Source organism: Lepus europaeus, chromosome X (assembly GCF_033115175.1).
Source record: "Lepus europaeus isolate LE1 chromosome X, mLepTim1.pri, whole genome shotgun sequence".
Taxonomy (NCBI): Eukaryota; Metazoa; Chordata; class Mammalia; order Lagomorpha; family Leporidae; genus Lepus; species Lepus europaeus.
This window is the reverse complement of record NC_084850.1, coordinates 93,195,776-93,220,945: the sequence shown is the minus strand read 5'-3', so window position 1 is coordinate 93,220,945 and position 25,170 is coordinate 93,195,776. Positions and strand designations below refer to the sequence as shown.

Here is a 25,170-nt window from a genome sequence, read left to right as displayed (position 1 = left end):
ATGAGATAGAAGAAATGCAAGACATGAAAGACTGATCATAGTTGATCATAAGATTACATAGAAGTATCAAAAGCAAATGCAGCAAATGCTAATCCATGGAGGACATGAAAGAAAATCTCTCCCATGAAATTGAGATCCCAAAGAGGAATCAAAATGAAATGAAGAATTTAATAGAAAAAAAATTGCAATGATGAGCCCTAAAAAACAGAATTAGTGAAGCAGAAGAGAGAATGTCAGACCTAGAAGACAAAGCACAGGAAAGTATACAGTCAAACCAAAGACAAGAAGAGGAAATTATAACACTAAATAAACCCTGTTGCGAATCTACAGGGAATATATATATATATATATATATATATATATATATATATATATAAAACAACATACTAAGAGTCCCTGAATGCATGGAGACAGAGAAGGGATTAGAAGGCCTCTTCAGTGAAATAATAGCAGAAAACTTTCCAGGTTTGGAGAAAGAAAGAAACATTCAAGAACAGGAAGCACACAGAACTCCCAATAGACATGACCAGAAAAGATGTTCGCCATGACACACTGGAATCAAACTCACCACAGTGAACCATAAAGAGAATATTCTAAAATGTGCACAAGAGAAACTCCAGACTACCCTCATAGGATCTCCAACTAGCCTCACAACAGACTCTCACCAGAGGCCCCACAGGTGAGGAGAGAATGGCGAGACATAGTCCAAGTCTTAAGAGAAAAAAAGTGTCATCACAGAATATTATACCCTGCAAAGCTCCTGCTGGTGAACTAAGGTAAAACAAAGACCTTCTATAACAATCAGAATCCAGCCCTGCAAAAGATGCTCAAGGGTGTTCCACACACAGAAAACACAGAAACATGGTCCTCACTGCAAAAGAAGGTAAAGGAAGAAATCTCTCATTAAAAGATCAAAGGGAGTTCAAAGTATAAATTAGGAATATATTTGGAAAAATGGCTGCACAAAGTCATCACTCATCAACAATCACCTTCAATGTAAATGGCCTCCCAGTTAAAAGGCACAAACTGGATGAATGGAACAAAAAATGAAACACATATATTTGTTGCCTACAAGAAACACATTTCACCAACAAAGACACATGAAGACTGAAAGTGAAAGGATGGAAAATGATATTCTATGCCAACAGAAACAAAAAAGAACTGGCGCAGCCATCCCAATACCATACAAAATAGACTTTAACACAATAACTATTAAAAGTGACAAAGATGGGAACTACATAGTGATTAAGGGATCAATTCAACAGAAATATTCAACTATTATAAACTTATATGCACCCAATTATGGATCACCTGGCCATTTAGAAGAAATGTTAAGGGATTTAAAGGGTGACTTAGACTCCAATACAATGGTATTGATTGACTTCAATACTCCACCCTCAGCAATGAACAGATCAACCAGACAGAAAATCAACAAGGAAACAGCAGATTCAATCAACACCATAGACCAAATGGACCTAACGGATACCTACAGAGCCTTTCAACGTTCAGTTGTAGAATACACATTTTTCTCAGTAGTGCATGGAACCTTCTCTAGGATTGATCACATGCTAGGCCACAAAGCAAGTCTCAGCAAATTCAAATAATTTGGACTGGCACTGTGGCTCACTTGGTTAATCCTCTGCCTGCAGTTCCGGCATCCCATATGGGAGCCTGTTCTAGTACTGGTTGCTGCTCTTCCAGTCCAGCTCTCTGTTGTGGCCTGGGAAGACAGTGGAGGATGGCCCAGTGCTTGAGCACCTGCACCCGCATGGGATACCAGGAAGAAGCACCTGGCTCCTGGCTTCAGATTGGCGTAGATCTAGCTGTAGTGGCCATTTGCAGGGTGAACCAACAGAAGGAAGACCTTCCTCTCTGCCTCCCTTTCTCACTGTCTAACTATCTGTCAAATAAATAAAAAAAAATTTGAAATCATACCATGCATCTATTCAGACAAAAATGAAATCAAGCTGGAAATCAACAACCCAGGTATCTCTAGAGCATATGCAAACACATGGAGGCTGAACAACATGCTCCTGAATGAATGGAAGAAATCAAAAGAGAAATCAAAAACCTTCTGGAAACAAATGAAGATGACAACACAACATGTCAAAATGTGGGATATAGCAAAAGCAGTGTTAATAGGAAAATCTATAGCAATAGGTGCCTACATCAAGAAATTGGAAAGGCACCAAATGAATCAATGCATCTCAATGATCTAGAAAAACAACAGCAAACCAAACTCAAAACTAGTAGGAGAAAAGAAATAATTAAAATGAGAAGAAATCAATAAAATTGAATTAAAAAATACAGAAGATCACCAAAATGAAGAGCTGGGATTTTGAAAAAACAAACAAAATTGACACACCATTAGCCCAAACAATCAAAAAAAGAGAGATAAGACCCAAATCAATAAAAAATAAAGTTAAAGATGAAAAAGGGAATGTAACAACAGAAACTACAGAAATAAAAAGAATCAGAAATTATTACAAAGGGTTGTATTCCAAGAAACTGGGAAATCTAGCAGAAATATATAGATTCCTAGACACATACAACCTACTCAAATTGGGCCATGAAGACTTAGAAAACCCAAATAGACCCATAAACAAGACAAAATTTGAATCAGCACTAAAGGCCCTCCCAAGAAAAAAGCCCAGAACTAGATGGCTTCATAGTTGAATTCTATCAGACATTCAAAGAAGGACTACTCAAATAATTCTCAAGTTATTCAAAACAATGGAAAGAGAGGGAATCCTCCCAAATTCTTTATATGAAGCCAGCATCACCTTAATTCCCAAACCTCTCTTTCCAGTGCTGGTGCAGAGGAGACTCTTGGCAACAGGGGTCCTGAGCGGTGGGCGCCATGCCCTCCATGTAGATCCACCATGTCCCTCCAATTCTGGAAGAGTTTCCTCTGCCGTTTTCTCCCCAACTTCTCTGTGAGACTATAGCATCTACAGTTTTAACAAACCACCTTTTCCTGGACTATCAGCAAGCTCACCCCTTCTCCGATATTTTGAACCTCCCACCTAAACGTAATATTCCATACAATTATAAAGATATTTGACATTTATCCACTCAAGTTTAACCTGGGGAAGGATAATTATCATTTATTTTTTGAGAGTGATTTTATGAAATTTATCATATTAAAGAAACATAATTATTTTCTTCATTTTTAACTTTTATTTAATAAATATAAATTTGCAAAGTACAATTTTTGGATTATAGCGGCTTTTCCACCCATAACCATTCTCCCACCAACAACCATGCCATCTCCCACTCCCAATCCGATCCTATTCTTCATCAAGATTCATTTTCAATTATCTTTATATACAGAAGATCAACTTAATATATATTAAGTAAAGAATTCAACAGTTTGCACCCACACAGAAACACAGTGTAAACTACAGTTTGAGTACTAGTTATAGCATTAATTCACATTGTACAACACATTAAGGACAGAGATCCTATATAGGGAGTAAGTGCACAGTGACTCCTGTTGTTGACTTAACAATTGACACTCTTGTTTATGGCATCAGTAATCAGCCTAGGCTCTTGTCATGAGTTGCCAAGGCTATGGAAGCTTCTTGAGTTCATCAACTCTGATCTTATTTAGACAAGGTCAAAGTCAAAGTGGAAGTTCTCTCCTCCCTTCAGAGAAAGGTACCTCCTTCTTTGATCGTCCGTTCTTTCCACTGGGATCTCACTTGCAGAGATCTTTCATTTAGGTCTTTTTTTTTGCCAAAATGCCTTAGCTTTCCATGCCTGAAATTCTCTCATGGGCTTTTTAGCCAGATCCAAATGCCTTAAGGGCTGATTCTGAGGCCAGAGTGCTGTTTAGGACATCTGCCATTCTAGGAGTCTGCTGTTTATTCCGCTTCCCATGTTGGATAGTTCTCTCCATTTTAATTCTTTCAGTTAGTGTTAGCAGACACTAGTCTTGTTTATGTGATCCCTTTGACTCTTAATCCTTTTATTATGATCAATTGTGAACTGAAACTGATCACTTGGACTAGTGAGATGGCATTGGTACATGCCACCTTGAAGGACTTGAATTGGAATCCCCTGGCACGTTTCTAACTCTACCGATTGGGGCAAGTCTGAGTGAGCATGTCCCAAACTGTACATGTCCTCCATCTCTTATTCCCACTCTTATATTTAACAGGGATCACTTTTCAGTTAAATTTAAACACCTAAGGATAGGCCCAACTAACTAAAAAAGGATAATTGTGTGTTAATTACAGAGTTCAACCAATGGTATTAAGTACAACAACAAAAAAAATACTAAAAGGGATAAAGTAGTAAGTTGTTCCTCGACAGTCAGGACAAGGTCTGATCAAGTCACTATTTCTCATAGAGTACATTTCACTTCAACAGATTTCCTTTTTGGTGCTTGGTTAGTTGTCACCGATCAGGGAGAACATATGCTATTTGTCCCTTTGGGGCTGACGTATTTCACTCAGCATGATGTTTTCCAGATTCCTCCATTTTGTTGCAAATGACTGGATTTCATTGTATTTTACTGCTGTGTAGTATTCTATAGAGTACATGTCCCATAATTTCTTTACCCAGTCTACTGTTGATGGGCATTTGGGTTGATTCCAGGTCTTAGCTATTGTGAATTGAGCTGCAATGAACATTAAGGTGCAGACAGCTTTTTTATTTGCCAATTTAATTTCCTTTGTGTAAATTCTAAGAAGTGGGATGGCTGGGTTGTTTGGTAGGGTTATATTCAGGTTGCTGAGGAATCTCCAAACTGACTACCAACAGAATGGAAAAAAATATTTGCAAACTATGCAACCGAAAAAAGGTTAATAACCAGAATCTACAAAGAGATCAAGAAACTCCACAACAACAAAGCAAGCAACCCACTTAAGAGATGGGCCAAAGACCTCAATAGACAGTTTTCAAAAGAGGAAATCCAAGTGGCCAACAGACACATAAAAAATTTTCAGGATCACTAGCAATCAGGAAAAAGTAAATCAAAACCACAATGAGGTTTCACCTCACCCTGGTTAGAATGGCCCACATTCAGAAATCAACCAACAATAGATGCTGGAGAGGATTTGGGGAAAAAGGGACACTAACCCACTTCTGGTGGGAATACAACTCTTATTTTTATAATAATGATGCTTAGAATTGAATGGCTAAATTCAATTGGCCCTAAAGATGGTCCAAAGTATAGAATTCTCACTAATTTAATTACTTTGAAGTGTGTAGTTACCATTTTTGCACTTCTGTTCTGAAAGTTTTGCAAATCATTATATTCAGCCATTTTATCATCCTGTTAGCTTTCATTCACGTGTGTTTTCTTGTGTAGATTTGAAAATTGTATGCCAATTTTTCTGAATACTATAAGATAAACTGCACTTTTTAAGAACAAAATTAAAGTTGCTAAAATATATATTGTAAATAAAGGATGCCAAGAAATTTAGATAACACCTTGAATAAGATGGCTTATGTTTTCAGCAAAATGTCTTTATGTTATGAGGCTATAATGTGCGCTTTAGCAAATAAGAAGTTAGTGAGTTTAGTGAAAGTTTTTCACAGATGTACAGATGATGTCCTATTTATTTACAGATAATTTCGGGGAATGGAGAAGTAGGTACATGGAATATTATCATTAGAATATTCATTTATTTTAATAGTATTACTGTTCTGTTACATAGTGGCTGATATATACTGTGGAAAAACAAATATAAACTGCTTAAACTTTGCAGTGAAAAGTCGCTACATCTTCCCGTTTACCAGTTTTCTGTATATCAGGTATAGACATCTGGATCAAATCTTGGAATTTTGAAAACAAAGAATATGTCTTAATAAATAAATTCTTGCAAGTTAAAAATAAAAAAGTATGAAGTACAAAGGAATTTATAGACATCTTCACTGTTGGTGATATGTGCAGATATAATATTATCATTTATAATTCCAGTTATTTTCCATATTATTTTTTTGTTGAGGTGAAATTCATGTAACATAAAATGAAACATTATAGAGTACATAATTCACCAACACTAAATGTATTCATCAAGTCGTGATTCAAAACATATCATTGCTCATATAAAAAGCCCATGTCTATCCATGTTCCCCATCTCCAAGAAACCATTAATCTTTCTGTCTTTATGGATGTCCCTATTTTGTATATATCATGTCAAATCAATCATTCACTATATGATCTTTTATTTATAGCTTATTTAACTTAGCATAACAGTGTCGAGGTTCATCCAAGTTGTAGCAAATATCAGTACTTTGTTCTTTTGATGGTTGAATAACACTCCATTCTATGATTATATACATATAATCATAGCTTATTGACTCAGCTGTTGAGGGACATTGGAAATGTTTTCACCTTTTGACTATTACAAATAATGTTACTATTAAGATTCGTGTAGAAGTTTTTTGCTAGCTCTATGTTTTCATTTCTCTTTTATAGGTGTATATATATATATACACATATATACATATATATGAATGTTCTTATTTTCAATTCTTAAAAATTAAATCTATCCTAGTAGGTATGAAGTGGTATCTCATTGTTGTTCTAAGTTACATGGATTTCAGAATCTCATGATTGTGAAAATCTTTGCATGTGCTTATTGGTTATTTATATGCCTTCTTTGGAGCAATTCCTGAGTCTTTTGCCTATTTTCAATGTGGTTATTTGTTTTTCTGTTGTTGTCTCATAAGAGATCTCTATATACTCATATTTATGACTAGTTATTTTTAAATGCTGTTTGCCCTAAAATAACTGTTTCCTTGACAATTTTGTTATTTTTGCAATGAACTTTCATCACATCTTTAACCACAGCTATTTCATATCTTTTCTCATCCACAGGTGGTTTTGTTTTACAGATAGTCATGTTTCTCTGAAAGTGTTTGCAGTCAGTGCTTCAGAAAGGAACCAAAGGACTTCAACATAAAGAACTATTTCAGAGACCCAGGGAAAGTACTATGACTGGTACTATGGGTTACAAGCTTCTGATAGCATTGCTGAAATAACTTTGAAAGTTTACCTCTGGACTTAGTAAGGATTTCCATAATTCTAGTAAAGAAGCTGATAGCTTGTTAAAACTGCTAATTCAAGATCAAGCAGAACAAGAATTAATTACTTGGGTCTGAATAAACAAATGAATAATGATTGTGACTTTTTGTGGCTTTTATTTGGAATCTTACTGGTTCTTTAGATTCCATTTTAAGGATATAAGGATCATGGAACCCATTTCATAGATCAAGCAGAACAAGAATTAATTACTTGGGTCTGAATGAGCAAATTAATAATGATTGTGACTTTTTGTGGCTTTTATTTGGAATCTTACTGGTTCTTTAGATTCCATTTTCCGGATATAAGGATCATGGAACCCATTTCATATTTCTCTTAAGTTATCTTCAATAAATAACTGTTTCCAGATTGTATATTTATAACCAAAGCTGTAACATTTATCTTTCTCATTTGATGTTCCCTCCATAATTTTGAAACTCTTATTGAATAATCTGTTTAATTGCAATGCAATTATTTGCATAGGTTCCAAAGGAAACTGTGTATTGGTTTTTTAAAGATTGTATTTATTTATTTTAGAGGTATAGTTACAGAGAGAGGGAAATACAGAAGTCTTCCATCTGCTGGCTCACTCCCCAAATTCCCAAATGGTCGAAATGACCAGAGCTGAGCTGATCCGAAGACAGGAGCTAGGGGCTTCTTCCGGGACTCCCATGTGGATGCAGGGGCCCAAACACTTGGACCATTTTCCTATGCTTTCCCAGGTGTATTAGCAAGGAGCTGGATTGGAAGAGGAACAGCCAGGACACAAACCAGTGCCCATATGTGATGCCAGCATCACAGACAGAAGCTTAGCCTGCTACACCACAGCACCCACACCAAAGCTGTCTTCTTTGTAACAAGACATAATTGGAAACATTGGTCATATAATCGAGGCATTGACTAGAATATAATATTTTAGAATGACTTATAAAAATCAGATATGATCAGACAATTTTAGCGAACTACTGCTGATTTTACAGAGCCAGTATTGATAAATCCTGTCATAGGAAAGGCAATCTGGTTCCTTGGCTTACAAATTTCCCAGCCTTAGAGTGAATACAAAAAGGTCACTTTTTGGCAGGTTTAGGAACCATATGATGTTGTGAGGAGTTAAAAAAAAGAAGGGGGGGATTCACCTAAATCTATGAGTGGAGTATGGCAGGTAAAATCCAGTAGTGAGTTCTTGGCTTGGCTTTTTTGCCTCAAGAGATTTTAAAAAGTATACCTTGGGAGAAAAGACCCAAATCAATAGGATCAGAGATGAAAAAGGAAACGTAACAACAGACGCCACAGAAATAAAAAGAATCATCAGAAATTACTACAAGGACTTGTATGCCAGCAAACAGGGAAATCTATCAGAAATGGACAGATTCTTGGACACATACAACCTACCTAAATTGAGCCAGGAAGACATAGAAAACCTAAACAGACCCATAACTGACACAGAAATTGAAACAGTAATAAAGGCCCTCCCAACAAAGAAAAGCCCAGGGCCAGATGGATTCACTGCTAAGTACTACCAGACATTTAGAGAAGAACTAACTCCAATTCTTCTCAAACTATTCAGAGCAATCGAAAAAGAGGGAATCCTCCCAAATTCTTTCTATGAAGCCACCATCACCTTAATTCCTAAGCCAGAAAGAGATGCAACAGTGAAAGAGAATTACAGACCAATATCCCTGATGAACATAGATGCAAAAATCCTCAATAAAATTCTGGCCAATAGAATGCAACAACACATCAGAAAGATCATCCACCCAGACCAAGTGGGATTCATCCCCGGTATGCAGGGATGGTTCAACATTCGCAAAACAATCAACGTAATAAACTACATTAACAGACTGCAGAAGAAAAACCATATGATCCTCTCAATAGACGCAGAGAAAGCATTTGATAAAATACAACACCCTTTCATGATGAAAACTCTAAGCAAACTGGGTATGGAAGGAACATTCCTTAATACAATCAAAGCAATATATGAAAAACCCACGGCCAACATCCTATTGAATGGGGAAAAGTTGGAAGCATTTCCACTGAAATCTGGTACCAGACAGGGATGCCCTCTCTCACCACTGCTATTCAATATAGTTCTGGAAGTTTTGGCCAGAGCTATTAGGCAAGAAAAAGAAATTAAAGGGATACAAATTGGGAAGGACGAACTCAAACTATCCCTCTTTGCAGATGATATGATTCTTTATTTAGGGGACCCAAAGAACTCTACTAAGAGACTGCTGGAACTCATCGAAGAGTTTGGCAAAGTAGCAGGATATAAAATCAATGCACAAAAATAAACAGCCTTTGTATACACAGGCAATGCCACGGCTGAGGAAGAACTTCTAAAATCAATCCCATTCACAATAGCCACAAAAACAATCAAATACCTTGGAATAAACTTAACCAAAGACGTTAAAGATCTCTACGATGAAAACTACAAAACCTTACAGAAACAAATAGAAGAGGATACCAAAAAATGGAGAAATCTTCCATGCTCATGGATTGGAAGAATCAATATCATCAAAATGTCTATTCTCCCAAAAGCAATTTATACATTCAATGCAATATCCATCAAGATCCCGAAGACCTTCTTCTCAGATCTAGAAAAAATGATGCTGAAATTCATATGGAGACACAGAAGACCTCAAATAGCCAAAGCAATCCTGTACAACAAAAACAAAGCCGGAGGCATCACAATACCTGATTTTAGGACATACTACAGGGCAGTTGTTATCAAAACAGCATGGTACTGGTACAGAAACAGATGGATAGACCAATGGAACAGAATAGAAACACCAGAAATCAATCCAAACATCTACAGCCAACTTATATTTGACCAAAGATCCAAATCTAATCCCTGGAATAAGGACAGTCTATTCAATAAATGGTGCTGGGAAAATTGGATTTCCACATGCAGAAGCTTGAAGCAAGACCCATACCTATCACCTTACACAAAAATTCACTCAACATGGATTAAAGACTTAAATTTACGAACTGAAACCATCAAATTATTAGAGAGCATTGGAGAAACCCTGCAAGATATAGGCACAGGCAAAGACTTCCTGGAAAATACTCCAACAGCACAGGCAGTCAAAACCAAAATTAACATTTGGGATTGCATCAAATTGAGAAGTTTCTGCACTTCAAAAGAAACAGTCAGGAAAGTGAAGAGGCAACCAACAGAATGGGAAAAAATATTCGCAAACTATACTACAGATAAAGGATTGATAACCAGAATCTACAAAGAAATCAAGAAAATCCACAACAACAAAACAAACAACCCACTTAAGAGATGGGCCAAGGACCTCAATAGACATTTTTCGAAAGAGGAAATCCAAATGGCCAACAGACACATGAAAAAATGTTCAAGATCACTAGCAATCAGAGAAATGCAAATTAAAACCACAATGAGGTTCCATCTCACCCCGGTGAGAATGGCTCACATCCAGAAATCTACCAACAACAGATGCTGGAGAGGATGTGGGGAAAAAGGGACACTAACCCACTGTTGGTGGGAATGCAAACTGGTTAAGCCACTATGGAAGTCAGTCTGGAGATTCCTCAGAAACCTGTACATAACCCTACCATACAACCCAGCCATCCCACTCCTTGGAATTTACCCAGAGGAAATTAATTTGGCAAATAAAAAAGCCATCTGCACATTAATGTTTATTGCAGCTCAATTCACAATAGCTAAGACCTGGAACCAACCCAAATGCCCATCAACAGTAGACTGGATAAAGAAATTATGGGACATGTACTCCATAGAATACTATACAGCAGTAAGAAACAACGAAACCCAGTCATTTGCAACAAGATGGAGGAATCTGGAAAACATCATGCTGAGTGAATTAAGCCAGTCCCAAAGAGAAAAATATCATTTGTTTTCCCTGATCGGTGACAACTGAGTGCCAAAGGGGAAACCTGCTAAGTGAAATGGACACTATAAGCAACAATGAACTGATCAGCTCCTGTCCTGACTTTAGATGTACAATGTAATACTTTATCCTTTTTAGTATTTGTTGTTGTTGTTGTTGTTCTAGTACTATTGGTTGAACTCAGTAATTAACACACAATTATTCTTAGGTGTTTAAATTTTAACTGAAAAATGATCCCGGTTAAATCTAAGAGTGGAAAAAGAGAGGGAGGAGATGAACAATTTGGAACATGCTCAATCGGTCTGGCCGCAAAGGGTGGAGTTAGAAATGTGCCAGGGGATTCCAACACAATTCCATCAAGATGGCATGTACCAATTCCATCGCACTAGTCCAAGTGATCAATTTCAGCTCACAATTGATAGCTCTGATAGGTCTAAGAGTCAAAGAGATCACACAAACAAGACAAGTATCTGCTAACACTAACTGATAGAATCAAAAAGGGAGAGAAAGATCCAACATGGGAAGTGGGATACACAACAGACTCATAGGATAGCAGATGCCCTAAACAACACTCTGGCCTCAGAATCAGCCCTCAAGGCATTCAGATCTGGCTGAAGAGCCCATGAGACTATAGCAGGCATGGAAAGCCAAGATATCATGGAAAAAAAAAAAAAGACCTAAATGAATGATCTCTGTGAGTGAGATCCCAGTGGAAAGAGCGGGGCCGTCAAAGAAGGAGGTACCCTTCTCCGAAGGGGGGAGAGAACCTCCACTTTGAGTATGACCCTATCGGAATAAGATCAAAGTCAGCGAACTCTAAAGGCTTCCATAGCCCTGGCAACTCATGACTAGAGTCTAGGGAGATTACTGACGCCATGAACAGGAGTGTCAAATTGTTAAGTCAGCAACAGGAGTCACTGTGTACTTACACCCCATGCGGGATCTGTCCCTAATGTGTCGTCTAAAGCCAAGTGATGCTATGACTGGTACTGAAACAGTATTTTTATACTTTGCGTTTCTGTGTGGGCGCAGACTGATGAGGTCTTTGCTAATTATATACTGAAGTGATCTTCTGTATATAAAGAGAATTGGAAATGAAAAAAAAAAAAACAACCTGGTGTTAAAATGGAAATGGCATAGAAAATTAATTAGTTTGAAAAAAAATTATGTAGGATCTCTGTCTTTAATGTGCTGTACATTGCTATTTAATGCTATAATTAGTAATCCAATGGTAGTTTTTTCACTTGATGTTGCTATATGGGCAAAATGTTGAAATCTTTACCTAATATATACTAAACTGATCTTCTGTATACAAAGAGAATTGAAAATGAATCTTTACACGAATGGAAGGGAAAAGGGAGCGGGAGGGGGGAGGGTTGCGGGCGGGAGGGAAGTTATGGGAGGGGGGAAGCCATTGTAACCCATAAAATATACTTTGGAAATTTATATTCATTAAATAAAAGTTAAAAAAAAAAGTATACCTTGGGATTCCTTGTGAAAACTTCCAGAAAAGCAAACTTAATAATGCCTGTATAACCAGTCATTATTCTGGCCACCACCATGTACATAATCAAGCTCTGGCCATTACAGTCAATTGAGGATTGAACCAGCGAACTGAAGATTTCTCTCTCTGGCTCTACCTCTCTCTGCAACTCTGTCTTTCAAATAAATAAAATAAATCTTAAAAAAAGAAACTATGCATGGATTTAAAACTTTTTTGTACTAAAATAAAACTATCTTTTCATTGCATATTCCCACAAACTTTTGAAGTATTTTTTTTCTTTGATTAAATACCTAAGAGCTGAGAGCTTTGCTTCATCTGATGTTAACTCCAGGTTTACCTTTTAATCAAATCATGAAAATATTTGCTAAAATTTATGTATCATTTTGTATTCACACTAGTGATGTTTGGGAGCTCTAGTTCTTAACAACTGTGTCCTTAACAATATTCTCTATTGTCAATCTTTTTTAAAGCTGCTATATTAATTGGTTTGTAGTGGCACTTCATTGTAATTTAGTTGGCATTTTTATTTTGCTAATAAATATTGAATATCTTTTCACACCCTTACTTGTCATTTGTACATCTTCTTTGTTGAATTCTAAACAAATGGTCTGCTGATTTTTCTATTAGGTTGTCTGTGTCCCACTATTGAGCTTTGACATTTCTTTATGTATTCTGGATGCAAGTACTTCATTAGTTACATGATTTTCAAACATCTCCCATTCTGTGTGGCTTGCCTTATACGTAATTTAAGATCTTTCAAAGAGCAGCAGTTTGTAAATTTTGATAAAGTCAAATACATCTATTTATTCTTTAATAGACTGTGTCTTTTGTGTAGTTTCTAAAATGTATGCCTAACTCAAGGTCACAAGGTTCTCTCTGGTTTTATAGTAGGATTTTATAACATTCAGATTTAAATGTTTTGAAGATTTATTTCTTATTTATTTCTTTTTTTACATTTATTTTTTGTTTTTTTTTTACTTTTAATTAATGAATATAAATTTCCAAAGTACAACTTATGGATTACAGTGGCTTCCCGCTCCCATAACTTTCCTCCCACCCACAACCCTTCTGTCTCCCGCTACCTATCCCCTTCCATTCACATCAAGATTCATTTTCAATTCTCTTTATATACAGAAGATCTATTTAGTATATATTAAGTAAAGATTTCAATAGTTTGTACCACATAGAAACACAAAGTGAAACATACTGTTTGAGTGCTAGTTATAGCATTAAATCAAAATGTACAGCACATTAAGGACAGAGATCCCACACGAGGAGCAAGTGCACAGTGACTCCTGTTGTTGACCCAACAAATTGGCACTCTAGTTTATGGCACCAGTAACCACCCTAGGCTCTCGTCATGAGTTGCCAAGGCTATGGAAGCCTTCCAAGTTCGCCGACTCTGATCATATTTAGACAAAGTCATAAAAGACAGGGTGAGGATAATAACCAATGATCCTAAGAGTGGCATTAACCAGGTCTGAACAATTCTACATCATTAAGTGGGGAAGAGGACCATCAGTACAAAGAGGTTGAGAGTAGAGCCATTGGAAGTAGAGGTTATGATTACAAAGGAATGAGGTCCAAGTGCGCTAGACAGGGCATAGAACAAAGGACAGAGTCATTATTAGAGGAGCTAAGAAAGGTGCTGTCTAAGCTACAATTAAGTTTTCTGATTGAGAGGCAAATAGAACCTGACAGAAGGGGCTTGATAATAATCTGGTGGGCTTTAGGCCTTGTAAGAGGCCCAGACCTATCTATCTCTTCCCATGGGGTACATCCTAAGGGAGGTGTGAACCTCCTAGGGGAAGGCACTCTGTTGACTTTCATTACTTGGCTGGCCTGGGAGGAGAGCTGGCCAGGTAAAGGCAGGTGGCATCTCTAACAAGAAATTGGCAGTTCTGCCTTCAATGCTGCTGACCCTACTTGGCCATCCCCTCAGCAGCAGTGGTCACTTTGGAAGTTGGGCTGAGTGAAGGGCTTTTCAGCTTAGAGCCAATAAGATCTGTGGCTCTGACCTGGGCATCCTTCGACTCCAGGGCAGGTCCATTTCCAGTGATCCAACTCTTGGCACAGTTGCCAGGGCTCTTCACACGTTGACTTCTGCTGAAGCCCAGGCTTACCACATTGAAAGCCACTGCAGTGGACTGGCCTGTTGGGTCTCCTTGAGGGCAGATCACTGTACAGATCAGCCATTAATAGGCCTGCCACCCATTGCTTCTGATGCCTACCTTTCTTTTCCTCCTTGTTTTTGTTAAAGCAGAGCAGAGGATTCAAGTCAAGGGAGTGCCCAAGTCCCATCTCTAATCTTCGGTGGCCTAAACTACAAGTCTATAGTCACAGGCATGTTCTGTAGTAGTTTTTCTAAGGTAGACAATGCCCATGAGGAAAATTATATTCTCACTTAGAAACTTTCTTTCCCTTTGGTCTGAAAGGGAGGTTTTTTCTACTTACTGTTTACTTCGCTGATGGTGAAGTAAATCTAGCTATGAGATTATTATTTAAGTTCTTATTTTGGCTATGCTATTACAGAAAAATGTTAGCCATCTCTTTTATAAGGTCTAAAGATTAAATTGTGCGTCCTACAGATTCCTTCATAATAGAATTAGTTTCCTACCTTGAGGAGAATAGAGAAATGAAAGAACAAGTTGGGCTTAGAATAGAGAAATGAGGGAGCAAGTCCTAGATCACTTGCTGACAATAGCAATATTACATGAATACTTAGCAAACAGTTTCAACCATTAGATAAGAACTTAAGAAAACATTTACCAGAAGGTCCAATGCCTTCTATAAATTTTGAGAATCATGTATTTGGAGAAACCTCTTAAATATCTAACATGGTGTAATTTGTTTAACCAGTAAACTTAAGCACAAACAAAATGTTTTTAGTTTCTTTCTACCAACAAGTATAAAACATGTGATGCAGAGATTCAGGTCACATAAATTAAAATGTATCTTTGATTAATTTTAGCAGGTTAAACTTATGGACAATCTTATCTATAAGCCGAATAAAATAAAATTATTAATGAAATTTTCCCATGTGGACATACAATATGTACACATATATAACATAACATAATAGACCAATATAGCAATTTTAATAATAGCTTTTAAAATCTTTAACTCTTTTTGTAGATTGCCAATTGATTTGAATTGCTTTTTGTTTTTAGTTACCTCAGTTAACCATGATTTCTCTCAGTTGGTACTGTTAATACATGATTGGCTTAATCTATTTACAGAGCCATCCCAAAGTACTGAATACAATAGAAGTGGCTGGAAAAAGTCCATAGGAACCTATAGGAGGACAGCTAAACACAGAACCAACAACGCTTCAGTTTTATGAGCAGCAAATCATATATAACTGTGGATGACAAAAGACTTTAAGTTGCCATGTTTAAAATTATAAACTCATCAACCAACAAGACGCACTTGCTTACTTCGCAGTATTTTTGAAAGCGCCTGCAGGATTTTACAAGTATTTAACCCTTTAGGCCTCTGGGGCTTTCTCCTTAAGATAACTATCATGTCTAGTAACACAAGATCATTAGACTTTTTAATTCTCAAACATTTGTTTTAATAGCATTTTCCATTATAGAAACTTAAAATTTAGTACCACGTCACATCTGGACAGTCCTTCTAATATAATCCAAATAGCCTGATTAGTTGGTGTCTCTATAAGATGAGAGACATAGGTCCTTCGATTTTTTCAGTTGGGCCCAAACTGGAAAAACCAAAGTCCAAGATTTACTGGAAATTTTAGAGTCCAGATTGTTTGAAACTTTGAGTTTTTGAATGCCTGTCAAGAATGCCAAGAAGGCTCACAATCCAAAATAGCTTTTTGAAATAAGATTCCTTAAAATCATGACATAATATAGACCAAATTTGATCATTGTTACAAGGTGAGTATTCAAATCTTTGAAAATAAGTACATATTTAAATAACCCATAGCTCTTAATAAAAATTCAGCTGTTTTTGAACAATTAGAATTTAACAGACATCAAGAGAACATAGCAGATTTCTTTAACATATTGCTTTAACAGAGAATCAGATTATAATTCTATGTCAAAGGGAAATTGAGCTTCCTGTGATCTTTTGCTGTGAGGTTTCCTTCCTTTACCTTCTTTCATATTGATGACCATGTTTCTGTGATTCTGTGTGTAACACATCTTTAAGCATCTTTTGCAGGGCAGGACGAGTGGCAACAAATTCTTTCAATTTCTGTTTGCTATGAAAAGTCTTAATTTCACCTTCATTCACAAATGAGAGCTTTACAGGATATAGTATTCTGGGCTGGCAGTTTTTCTCTCTTAGTACCTGGGCTATGTCTTGCCATTCCCTTCTAGCTTGTAGGGTCTCTGATGAGAAGTCTGCTATGAGTCTAATTGGAGATCCTCTGAGAGTAATCTGGCATTTCTCTCTTGCACATTGTAAAATATTTTCTTTATGTTTCACGGTGGTGAGTTTGATTACAACGTGTCATTGTGAGGATCTCTTTTGGTCATGTTTACTATGGGTTCTATGAGCTTCCTGTACTAGGATGTCTCTGTCTGTCTCCAAACCTGGGAAATTTTCTGCAAGTATCTCACTGAAAATGCCTTCTAATCCTTTCTCTCTCTCCATGCCTTCAGGAACTCCCAGAACCCGAATGTTAGGTTTTTTAATAGTATTTTTTATATTCCCGACAATATTTTTTAGATTTCTAATTTCCTCTTCTTTTCTTTGGTTTGCCTGTTTCCTTTCCTATTCTCTGTCTTCTAAGTCCTATATTATCTCTTCTGCTTCACCCATTCTGTTTTTAAGGCTCTCTAATGTGTTTGTCATTTGATCTATTGAATTCTTCATTTCATTATGATTTCTCATCACTATCACAGTTTCTTGTTCCACTAGTTGTTTCATTTCATTTTGATTGCTCCTTAATATTTCATTTTCATGAGAGATATTTTCTATCCTGTCAATTAAGGATTTATGTAGTTCAAGAATTTGTTTTTGAGAGCTTCTTTATGTTCTTATCAGTTTTTTGAGATCTGCTTCTTGCATTTCTTCTATCTCATCATCTTCATAATCTTGAATTGGGGTGTCTTTTTCATTTGGGGGCATCATAGTGTCTTCCTTGTTCTTGTTACCTCGCTTTTTGCGTTTGCTGTTTGGCATGTTGGAGATATTTGGTTTCTTCACTGTGGTGTTTTTTCTTGTTACACTATGGCTCTAGGTTAAGTGGACTGTCTGTTTTCGATGGAGCCTTAGAGGCTTGAGAAAAGTGTGGCCTGAAAGTTCTGTTTGATTCTTCAGGTTTGAGCGTGTGCCAAAGGTGACACTCCCAGGTTAGGCGTGGTAAATCTCTCTTTTTCATTCTTTTTTTTAATTCAAAAGGGAAGTAATTCCACACAGCTGAATGTAATTGCAGGTAGTTAGCAGGCGAATGATATACCCACAGGAGCCAGAGATTGGAAGCTCTTTCCCAAGGACCACACAGGGAATCTCTGCTGCCCTCAGTGTGGGCTCCAATTCTCCTGCAGTCTCCCACTGGGTTGCCAATTTAGATCCTAATCTCCTGTTATTTTACCCCCCCCCCCAGAGTCAGGTTTTCCTGCTAGGCTCAGGGCCGGTGCAGACCTGAGGTCGCCCTGCTTATGACGTATGTCCAAAATGGCACCTGCTCTATTTCTTGCTCGCTTTTGAGAGGTGAGTGGAGAGAAACTCGTGTCCATAACGGTCACTTTTTTATTTTTTCCTCTCTCCTGTAGTTAGCTTGGTGAACTTTCACCCATGGGGCTTCAAGCCTCGTTCCCTCTAGTCTCCTCTTTCTGCTTGCCCGCTGGTGTCTCGGGCTATTGAGGTTCGGCTCACCTCGCGTTCCAGTGCTGGTGTGTTGAGTCTGCCGCTGGTGTCCCAAACTTGGGCTCCCACACTCTCCACGCAGGTCCACTGTGAATCAGTAGTTCCAGAAGAGTTTCCTCTGCTGTTTCTTCCCCTACTCTTCCTTAAACCTGCAGTATCTCCACTTTTATTAAACAGTCTCTCCCGGACTATCAGTGTGCTCCCTTCCTATTCGCCATGTTGCCGCTCTCCTATTTCTTATTTATTTCAAAGGGAGAGTTACACAGAGGGAGAGAGGAAGAGAGGAAGAGAGAGAGAGAGAAAGACAGATAGAGACAGAGAGAGAGAGAGAAAACTTCCATCCGCTTGTTCATTATCCAAATGGCAGCAACAGCTGGTGTTGGGCCAAGTCAAAGCCAGAATCCTGAAGCTTCTTCTGGGTCTCCCACATGGAGGTAGGGGCCTAAGTACTTGGGCCATCAGGCTAATTCAGGAAGCTGAACGGGAATTGGAGCAAGCAGTTCGGGAACCAGTGGCCATATGGGATGCTGGCATCACAGGCAGTGGTTTAATCCACTAAACCACAGTGCGGAGCTCAGGATTAACATTTTGATATGTTACCTGATTTGAAACAATTTTCATATGTGGTGTGAGAATGGATCAAATTATTATTTCTTTTATAAGAAATATTATGAAATTTGATCCATTCTCACACCACATCGATCTTCGGTATATAAAAATAATTGAAAATGAAAAAAGAAAAAACTTGGTTTTTAAATTGGACATTGCATAGAAAATTAATAACTTTTTAAAAAATATCATGTAGGATCTCTGTCCTTAATGTGCTGTACATTGTGATTTAATGCTATAACTAGTACTCCAACAGTATTTTTCACTTTGTGTTACTATGTGGGGGCAAACTGTTGAAATCTTTACTTAATATATACTAAACTGATCTTCTGTATATAAAGAGAATTGAAAATGAATCTTGATGTGAATGGAAGGGGAGACGGAGCGGGAAAGGGGAGGATTGAGGGTGGGAGGGAAGTTATGGGGGGGAAGCCACTGTAATCCATAAGCTGTACTTTGGAAATTTATATTCATTAAATAAAAGTTTAAAAAATAGCAAAAAAATTCATAATATTTGTATAGAAATATCCAATTACTGCATCATCATCTGTTTATGGAACTGCTTTCTTCACTAAATTTCTCATAAATGGGACCACAATGAATGGAGCCACCACAAATATATGTGTGTGTGTGTGTGTGTGTAGATAGATAGATAGATAGATAGATAGATTTTATGAGCACATTAAGCTTTAAGTTTTCTGAGTAACAGGAACACAACTGTTGCATCATGCAGTAGTTAAATATTTAACTGCAAAATTATTTTCAAAGTGATTGTACCATTTTTCATCCCTATCAGTAATGACTGAAAATCCAGTTTCTATGCATCTTTGCAGCATTTGATGTTGTCACTATTTTCTTTTAGCCATTCTGTGTAAGCTACCTTTTTGTGGTTTCAATTTGCATTTCTTTAATGGCCAATAACATTGAACATATTTTCAGATAATTATTACTTAGATGTCCATCATTTTTGATGAAGTATCTTCTTTTGCTCATTTTTAATTTTATTTTTTGTTTGCTGTTTATTTTTGGCATTTCTTTATATATTTTGGAAACTAGTCTATTGCCAGATATTTAGCTATTTAGATATTTTGCAAATATTATGTCTTTTCAGATCACAGTAGTTTTTTTGAAGAGCAGAGTATTTTCAGTTTAACAAAGTCCATTTTGTCAGTTTTTCCTTTTATACATCATGCTTTCAATGACAGGTCTAACATATTTTTGTTTAGCCTTAGATCTTGGAAATTTTCTCCTTTTCTTTAAAAAAAACTACTTTTATGCTTTGCATTTAACTCCATAGTATATTTGAGTTGATTTTTGCAGAACGTGTTGGGTTTAAGTTGAGATTCAGTTTAGGTTAGATTTAGATTAGTATTGTCCAAGATGTGAAGTGCTTTTATTGGCTTGTGAATGTCTGATTTGTCTACCATCATTTGTTAAAAAGGCTATTCTTCATTTATTGTGTTGTTCTTGCATTTTTTTTTTCAAAATTCATTTGGACATATTTGTGTGAATCTATTTCTGAGTTCTCTCTGTATTCTCATCAAGTGATGTATGTGATGACTATTCTGCTAATAGTCTTGGCTACTGACGTTATAATGTGTTGAATTCAGGTAGACTGAAACTTCTCACTTTATACTTCTTTTTCAAAGTCGGTTTAGGTATTGCAGTTCCTTTGCGTTTTCGAACAAATTTTAGGGAAAAAAACAGACTGGTGATTGAGAGGAGGATGGACTGAGGGACTTTCCTGTAAGGACTGTGCTTCTCCACTTTGCCTCAGTTTCCATTTCTAGAAAATATTGATAATACACCCTCTGCCTAGCTCTTGAGTGTAGGACACACTGGCATGTTCTTGCTCTTTGCAGTGGGCATGTCAGGCATTATTACTTCTGTCCTGGAGCCTTCCTACCCCAATTGACATCCTGGTGATAGAGCTGGTTATATTGCAAAGGGTGAGCCCTGAGAATGTAGCATTTACTTTTTTTTCTCCCAGATTTTCCCTACACTTGGCTGGCTCCCTGACATCTCCAAGTTATTTTAATGGCACAAAAGTCAATCACATCATGATGCACTGATTGAAGGCGTTTGCCAGAACTCTCCAGTGCTTCGTTTCATCCTACATTACCTCTTGCCAAATGTCCCCTACTTGCCAGCCTCTGCTCTCTGGCTGGTTTGTTTGCTTCTCAGAAATGGATGCCCATGAAGTGGAATGACATCTTGAATGTAGGTACTTTCTTCTTTGTTTTAACACTTTCTCTATCTTCCTTCCTTCCTTCCTTCCTTCCTTCCTTCCTGCCTTCCTTCCTCCCTTCCCTTTCTTCCTTCCTTCCTTCCTTCCTTCCTTTCTCCCCTCCCTCCCTCCCTCCCTCCTTCCTTCCTTCCTTCCTTCCTTCCTTCCTTCCTTCCTTCCTTTCTCTCTCTCTTTCTCTCTTTTTCTCTTTCAAAGGCAAGGAAAAAGGCATATATCTTCCATTCACTGGGTTGATCCCCCAAAATTATTTCTGTATTTTCTTAAATTTTGGCTTTTTCTCTTTTTCCTCTTCAGCTGGATTATTTGAATAAAGAATGCCATGGAGTTTGCCTGCACCAGCACTGAGAGCTTGTCTGGATCACATACACTATTTCTCAGTGACCTGTGGAACTGGGCTATCATGGGAGGGGAGACCAGGGTAAATAATTCTGCCCACTGGGCACACTCTCTCTTCTGTCTAAAAAGTAGGAACTAACATCTTGTGGGCTAGGGAGACCAGAGGCCAGAAACTCCTATCTCCTGCCTCAGAACTGTGGAGGAATGGCCCCTTTCCCTCCCCTCTGGTCCACTGAAGGAGGCTCTCAAAAGGATAGCAGAGAATGCACCTGAGGAGACGCTGGAGGATGTAGTGCAATCAGCAGACTAGCCACAGCTGCTATAGGGTGAAGACATCTGCAAATAGTTAAGCTGGCACATAGGGTTCAGCTTCCTTTCTGTGACTACTCACACCAAGGTCACGTTCAATCTTTGTCCTTCCTCCTGCACCACTACCACTCCCCCCTACACACACTATAAATCTTCATGCACCAGAGTAAGCTGCACATGTGCACATGGAAGGCTTTTGGAACATGAAGGTGGGTGAGACATTGGAGTTCCCCTTCAAATCATCTACCAATGGCCTAGAATCCATTTTTGCCATCAGGCATGGCGTGGGGTACTGTATGAAGAGTGAGAAGAGCCAAAAGTGGAAGAATAGCCAAAGTACAGATCAAAATGAGACAGGTTATACAACTGTGGGAATATAGATTATCATGCCAAAAATTCAAGCTGCTATTCCAACCCAAGAAGTGGCATTTCAGCCAGAGCATCAGCCATATAGTGACCACACATCCCCTAAACTCCCACCTAGCCCCAACTTGGAGGGAAAGCCAGCCTATTTTGGGAAAATTAAGAAGAGGTCCACAAGCCAGTGCAATTCTTTTACTATGAGGAAATTTAGAGGTGCAGGTATCAACTCACAGAGTGAAGAAAGTGGGGATAGAGTAGGTTGAGGGTAGCTGGTGCTGCCATTTGTTTCAGCATCACTCCTTTACCTCTCTCTGTCAGAGGAAGGAGTGGCTGTTGGAACCATCTAGGGAGTGAACCATCAGATGGAAGATTCTCTCTCTCTCTCTCTCTCTCTCTCTCTCTCTCAACTCTGGCATTCAAGTATATAAATATTTTAAAATAAATGAGTAGATAAATATACCAAACTTATTTTTTTAAAAAATAGGTCATTATATTTTTAGAGAGGGCTCAATTTAGCATGAGGATATAAGAAATAAAAATATGCATGTTCTCAAGACCAGCGAACTTAAATATATATAATAAACATTAGTAGGTATAACATTCTACTTTGGACAATGAACAGATCCTCCAGACAGAATATTAATAAAAACCATGACACAAACTGCACTCTAGATCAAATGTATCTAAGAGATAGATACATAAAATCTGATCAAACACTGCACAACACATATTCTTTCTAACTGCTCAGGAAACATATTCCAGGGTAAACTATATAATTTGTCATAAAAGAAGTCTTAAATTTCTTAACATTGATTTCATGCCAAGAATATTTTCTGACCACATTAGTATAATAGCATACATCAATAATATGAAAACTTCTGAAATTCACAAGTACATGCAAATTTGAAAACCTGCATATGAATAACCATTGGGTTAATGAAGAAACTGAAAGGCCATTAAGAAGTTTCTTGAACCAAATTAAAATATAGACACACTAAAAATTACAAGATGCTGGAAAAACAGCTTAAAGAGAGAAGTTTATAGGAATAAACACATACATTAAAAAATGAAAATATCAAGTGAGGAGCTTAATGTTTTTCCTCAATGACCTAGAAAATCCAGAACAAACTTTGGCCAAAATTAGCAGAAGGAAGGAAATAAGAATAAAAACAGAGATAAAGAAAATTGAGAGTAGAAGAGCAATACAAAAGATTAATAAAGCACAGTTGGGATATCTAACAAAAGAGCAACACTGTATTAGCCACAGAGGTATACTTCAAAGATAAAAGCCAGCAGAGCAAAAAACCAACAAGTATTTCCACAAATGCCTAAAAATAAACACATAAATTCAAGAAGCAAGAATAAGGAAGACACCATGACTCCCCCAAAATGAACACAATAACACTTCAGTATTATAATATAAATATGAAGATATTGATGAAATGCCTGAAACGGAATTCAAAGGGTTAATCTTAGGATTACTCAGAAGCAATGAAAAGCAAAACCACATATTAAAGAAATCCATAGGTAATAAATGAAAAATTCTCCCTTGAAATTAAGATTCTGAAGAGAAATAAGAATGAAATATTAGAAATAATGAATTCAATTTGTCAAAAATACATTATGAAGCTTTAACAACAGTCTTCGTGAGGTAAAAGAAAGAATATCCAACTTAAAAGACAAATCTTTGGAAATTTTCAGACTAAAAAGAAATAAAGAAATTAGAAAAATTAAAAACGGAGTTTGTTTAGAAATTAATGCCAGGGCCAACCCTGTGATGCGCTGGGTTAATGCCCTGGTGTGCAGAGCTGGAATCCCATACAGGTGCCAGTTTGAGTCCAGGCTGCTCTACTTCTGATCCAGTCCCTGCTAGTTTGCGTGGGAAAGCAGCAGAAGATGGCCCAAGTCCTTGGGCCCCTGCCCTCACATGGGATACCAGGAAGATGCTCCTGGCTCCTTGCTTTAGATTGGTTCAGCTCTGGCTGTTGCAGCCATTTGGCTACTAAATCGTGGATGAAAGAACTCTCTCTCTCTCTCTCTTTCCCTCTCTCTGACTCTTTTAAATGAAAAAAAAACAGTGTTGGATCACTTCTAGGCATTTTGGCTAAGATCAAGTGCAGTATCTGTTCTTATCAGTTTAAAAACAGTTTTAGAGATTTATTGCATACTATCAAACAGCCCAACATATGGATCGTAGGATTTCCTGAAGGTGTGGAAAGACAATGGATTAGAAGGCATATTCAGTAAAATAATTACAGAAAATTTCATTAATTTGAGAAAAGAGAGGGATGTCCAATTACATGAGGCATGTAGAACTCCTTATAAACATGACAGGAAATGATCTTCACCATCATATATGCTCACCAAATTTTCAACAGTAAAGCATAAAGATTCTGAAATGTGCACAAGAGAATCACCAGATTACTTTCAGAGGAGTTCCAATTTGTCTCACATATGACTTCTCATCAGAAACCCTACAGGCTAGGAGAGAATCCAGAGATATAGTGCAAGTTTAAGAGAGGAACAAAACTGTCAACCCAGAATATTGTACCCTGCAAAACTCTCATTACGAATGAAGCTGAAATAAAGACATTGCATAACAAACAAAAATTGAAAGAATTTGTCATCACTCATCCAACCTTAAAAGACATACTTAAGAATATACTATACACAGAAACACAGAAAGATAGTCACCATTATGAAAGAATGTGAAGGCAGAAAATCTCCCAGTGAAAGTACAAAAGAAATCCAAAGCAAACAATAAGAATATTTATAGAAAAATGGCAGGGCCAAGTCATTACTTATCAATAGTAACCTTGAATGTAAATGGCTTCAACTCTCCAATTAAAAGATACAGACTGGGTAAATGGATTAAAAAACAAAACCCATCTATTTGCTGCCTACAAAACATACCTCACCAACAAAGATACATGCAGACAAAGTGAAATGATGGAAAAAGTGATTCCTTGCTAACAGAAGGAATAAAGAGAAGATGTAGCCATCCTAATATCATACAAAATAGAATTTAACACAAAAATTGTTCAAAGAGGCAAAG

General features: G+C 37.3%; 1 pseudogene; it reads left to right on the top strand.

Moving 5' to 3' along the window:
• Positions 1-24,199: 24,199 nt before the first annotated feature.
• LOC133753947 (U2 spliceosomal RNA) lies at positions 24,200-24,303 on the top strand (annotated as a pseudogene).
• Positions 24,304-25,170: the final 867 nt, after the last annotated feature.